Source organism: Chrysochloris asiatica, unplaced genomic scaffold, assembly GCF_000296735.1.
Source record: "Chrysochloris asiatica unplaced genomic scaffold, ChrAsi1.0 scaffold00063, whole genome shotgun sequence".
NCBI classification, from domain to species: Eukaryota; Metazoa; Chordata; class Mammalia; order Afrosoricida; family Chrysochloridae; genus Chrysochloris; species Chrysochloris asiatica.
Window position 1 is genome coordinate 1,503,804 of NW_006408581.1, and position 5,608 is coordinate 1,509,411.

Sequence of the window (5,608 nt, forward strand, 5' to 3'; positions counted from 1 at the left end):
TTTTGCAGATTCTTCATTATTCTTCAACATTTGATAGTGATCCATTGTGTGCATGTACCAAAGTTTGCTTAACCATTCATTCTTCTGTTGATGTACATTTAGGTTGTCTTCATCTTTTTGATGTGTCTCTTGTAGACAACATATTGAAGGATCCTATTATCATATCCATCCTGCTCCTCTCTGTCTCGAGTCCTGCAATTAATCCATTTACCGCACTGTAATTATTGATAGGTATGAATTAGTTGCGGTCATTTTACTGTGTGTGTGTGTTTTGGTTTTTTGTTTCTTGTTTTTGTAGTGCTGTTGGTTTCTTTGTTCCACACAATTTTGGGGGGCTGAATTCATTTTTTGGTGGGTTTCCTATTCATTAAAATGCAAACTTTGTGATGCCTCTTTTTGTGCTGTCATTTGTCTTCTCTATGATTTATGATCCCTCTGTTCTTCTTGTCTGTTTTACATCAATACTACTTTTGTATATATCCTTAATAGAATTGTTTGCTGCCTCATAAATAATCATATATATAATTTGGTATACTTAATATGTACAGGAGTCCTGGTGTGGCGCTGTGGGTTAATGCGCCAGACTGCAAAGCCGTTTGAACTGCAAGGTTGGCGGTTCAAGCTCACCAGCTGCTCCTTGGAAACCCTATACAGGGTCGCTATGGGTCTGAATCGACTTGACGGCACTTAACAACAACAACAACAACAACAATATGCACATATTAAGGAGCCCTGTTGGAAAAATGCTCAAATGCTTGTTTGCTAACCTACAACAACAACAACAACAATATGCACATATTAAGGAGCCCTGTTGGAAAAATGCTCAAATGCTTGTTTGCTAACCTAAAAGTTGTCAGTTCAATCCCAATCAATAACTTAGCAAGAGAAAGACCTAGTGATCTGCTCCCATAAGGACTACAGACTATTAAAATCCTATGAGTTTGCTATCTGTATCACTGAATTGTACCTGCAGAATTTTTCTGAATTGGCATATGTTTTGCAGAGTATGTTCTCAAAATACAGCAAATATTAATATATATATATATATTAATGGCAGAAAATTCTATGTGACACATGCTACTTACTCTGCACTATCTGGTCTCAATGAGTCAAAATTGACTGGAAGTCACATGTACATATTGGCCTATAAATGTTTTTCATATTTTAAATATATAATGGTGAGAAAACTAAAGGTATTTATTATAGTAATCTTTCCAGGGCATATTACATTTTTTAGGCCAGTGGATAATCCTTTTCCTTTGTATTGCATAATAAAATTGTTTTCTATAAAATGCACTCATTTCTTTACAGTTGAGTGGTTGAATAGTATGCATGGAGGACCACCAAAAAAAATATCATATTGGGAGTTTTCTCACTATAGAATTAGCTCATCGGTTCTCAGGATAGAGATGTTAAGTAGAAGACAAATACAAAACAGATATTTTATACTTGCACAACACAAATGTATAAATCCTTTTTTACTCTAAAGCCATGGATTCCTATATCTATCTATCTATCCATCTGTCTATCTATCTACATTTCGTTTTGCATGTGCTTGGATGACAAACAATTTATAGAAATCAATTCACTGGGAGTTTTTATGTATAGTCTGATTTAGAACCACTAACATTTTTTAGTGTCTCAGGTTCACAATTTCTATCCAAGTCAAGTATAAAAATAATAACATAGGAGTGATATTTAATGGATAATAAAAGTACCATTTGAACAGAGAATCAGTAGAATAACCTTTAAGCTCAGTCTCTCCTAGGTGTAATATATAGCCATATGAGAAGTAGTTTGTAATTAATTGTATAATTTCAAGTCTGTCCTTTTCATCACTAACTCTTTCCTTTTCATTGAAATGGTTCTAAAATTAAAGAATAGAGTGAAAAGAGGTTTCTGTGAATAGATTCATGAAAACTGAAAAATGTAACCTATTAATTGATTATCTACGTGTTGTCTTTCTCATTCCCTAAAGTTAGGCTATATTTGCCCCTGTAGAGTTACTTATATCATTACTCTCATAGTTTCATAACTTGTAGGGCATGCAGTGAAATAAGGCTGACTACAGCTCAAGTCATTTTATTGCCAGTTGATATATATGGACATATCATTTATATGATATTTCATATTATAGAATTTGACTTCAAATAACATCTTAGAAAATGGGAATGATTTTTGTCATAAAAGGAAAATTCATGCTTGTTTAGAAATAATAGTGGGAGAGGGTAAAGATTCAACTTAATTATAAACTTCATAAAGTGTCAGTATTTAAAAATTTTTTAAACTGACTTACTTACAAATTTAAAGAATCTAAAGCATTTGCATCAAGAACATACATCTATGTTTTGAGAATTGTCTCAAAACATTACAGATAGACAACTAAAACTGAACATTTTTGTGGTGCATTTAAATTGTTTTTTTAAGAAAGTCAGGGTTGAATGAAGAGTATTATGACCATTGATGTTTCTGTTACTCAATACAATAAACCAAGACTGTTAGTTACTGCTAATACAGATCTAGGTATATATTCCAGAACCATTCTGGATAGGAGTTACTTGCCTGAGTATCATATGTCCCAAAAATTATGCAATGTCACCTTAAAATAAAATAAATAAATATAAAATAAGATAGCAAGAAAGAAATGAATGATACATAGCTGAATAATACAAACTGTATGCCATTACTTCCCTGAGTAATATCTCTGCCCAGATACCATTTAAAGGTTGATTAATTTTTCTTTAATTCCAAGTTCATGTTCTATTATTGTTTAATCATGTACTAGAAGTAGATATTTATAGATGATTTTGTCTATACAATAAAGGTCCTTTTTTAAAAACTGCTGCCAAATATTTGAAGAAAAAGAGTTATTTTAAGTTTAATGTTAAGAGTCAAAAAATTAGCTGATCTAATCTAGTGAATAAATTGCCTCAACTTTGAAGAGCAAAACTGATAATACCACTTTAATAATAATCATGAAACCTGACAGGCTCATATTTAAAAGTCTGCTGAAAATACCTTATTCTATTTCTAATGAAACCACTGGATCAGATATGATACAAATATATTTTTTAACTTACTATCAGCAGCAATAAGTGCATTATTTAAAATACGTTTTGGAATTTAAAGTCTTTGAATCATTATATGATTCTATAATGCTTATTTTGTAGTCCTGGTGTGGTGCTGTGGGTCAATGCACTGCATTAGAAGGTCGGTTTGAACTGCAAGTTTAGTAGCTCAACCTCGTCTGTGGTAACTATGTGTTGGAACCAATTTGATGGCACTGAACAACTACTATGGTTATTTTTGGTTATTTGAATCTATAATGCTTATTTTACTTATTTCACATGATTTAAAAACAAACAAAAAAACCTTTAAGACCATTGTTGTTGTTTGTTGTTAGGTTTCTTTGAGTTGGTTCCAACTCACAGAGACCTTATGTACAACAGATTGTGTGCATCATCACAATCACTCTTAAGCTTGAGCCATTTGCTGCTACCACTGTTAAAATCCTTCTCATTGGAGATCTTCCTCTTTTTTGTTGACCCTCCATTTTACCACCCATGAAGTCTTTCTCCAGGGACATGTACCTAGTGATAATATGTCCAAAGTATGAGAGATGAAGTCACCATTTCTTGACTTCAAAGGAGCATTCTGCTGTACTTCTTCCAACACAGATTTGTTTGTTCTACAGGCAGTCCCTGGTACTACTAATATTTTCTCCAATGTAATGTCTCAAATATATCAATTCTTCTATGATCTTTCATATTCACTGTCCAACTTTCACATGCATATGAGTGTATTGGAAATACCATGGCTTGGGTGAGGCACTCGTTAGTCTTCAAACTGACATCTTTGTTCTTGAACACTTTAAAGAGTTATTGTGCAGCAGATCTGCCGAGTGTAATGACATCTGATATCTTGACTACTTCTTCCATGAGTATTGATAGTGGATCCAAGCAAAATGAAGTTTTGAGAACTTCAATCTTTTCTTAATTTATCATAATGTTATATATTGGTCTAGTGGTGAGGGTGTTTGTTTTCTTTATATTGAGTTGCAACCTTTATGTGAAACAATGGTCTTTGATCTTCATCAGTAAGTATTGTAAGTCCTCTTCCTTTCAGCAAGCAAGGTTTCTGCATATAACAGATTGTTAATGAGTTTTCCCCAAATTCTGATGCCACGTTCTTCATATAATCCATCTGCTCAGATTACTTGTTCAGCATCCAGAAAGAATAAGTATGTCAAAGAATATAATCCTGGCTCACACTTTCCCTTATTTTAAACACTCAATGTCCCCTCCCCTTGTTCTATTTGGATGACTAACTCTTGGTCTATGGACAGGTTTCTCAGATGATCCCCACAACTTAAATCCTTTGCATAGTCAATAAAACACAATTAAATATCTTTCTGGCATTGTCTGCTTTCAGCTAAGATCCATTTGATGTCAGCAATGATATAGCTCATACATGTCATCAGATTAATCAGGCTTGAACCTCTAGGAGTTCCCTGTCAATGTACCATAGCAGCCGTTTTGAATTATCTTTAGCCAAATTTTACTTGCACATGATATTAATGATATATTACAATGACTTTTGCATTCCATTGGGTCACCTTTCTTTGGAATGAGCACAAATAGTTATATCTTCCAACAATTAGCTAGGCAGATGTCTTCTAATTTACTTGGCAAAGATGAATGAGTGCCTCCAGTGCAGCTTGTTTGTTGAAAATCATCAATTTGTGTTCCATTAATTTCTAGAGCCGTGCTCTTTGCCAATGCCTTCAGTGCACCTTTGACTTCTTCCTTCAATATCATTGGCTTTTGATCATATGATACCTGTTGCAACTGTTCAGTATCAACCTTTGCTTTTTGGTATAATAACTGCATTCTTTCCATCTTATTTTGATGTTTTCAGCATCATTCAATAGTTTGCCCATAGAATCCTTCAATATTTCAAGTCCATGCTTGAATATTTTCTTCTGTTATTTCAATTTGATAAATTCTCAGTGTATTTTTCCCTTTTGGTTTTCTAATTCCAGGTCATTGCACATTTCATTATAATACTTGTCTTTTGAACTTTTTTATTCAGGTCTTTTACTTTATTATTTCTTCCATTCTTTTTACCATCTCTGTGGCAGAGAGAAAAGTTCAGAGTCTCTTCTGACATCCATTTTGGTCTTTTCCTTCTTTCTTGTCTTAATTAATGACCTTTGGCTTTCTTCCCATATGATGTGCATGAAATGTGTTCCTTACATGACCTTTAAATTCTGGTAGGATGTGTTCAAGATCATATTTTGGCTCTCGTGGAGTTGTTTTACTTTTATTTATCTTCATTTTGAACTTGCTTGTGGACAATTGATTGTCTATTCCATAGTCTACTTCTGTGCTTATTTTGATTTATGATATAGAACTAATTCCCACAGATGTAGTCAATTGTTTTTCTGTGTATTAAATGTGGTAACAGACCATCAATTACTGATATGCAAATTTAAATTAAAGCTGAAGAAAATGAAAACAAATATACGAGAGCCAAAGTATGATCTTGAATTTATCCCTCCTGAATTTAGAGATCATCTGAAGAACAGATTGATTAATTAAACACTAAA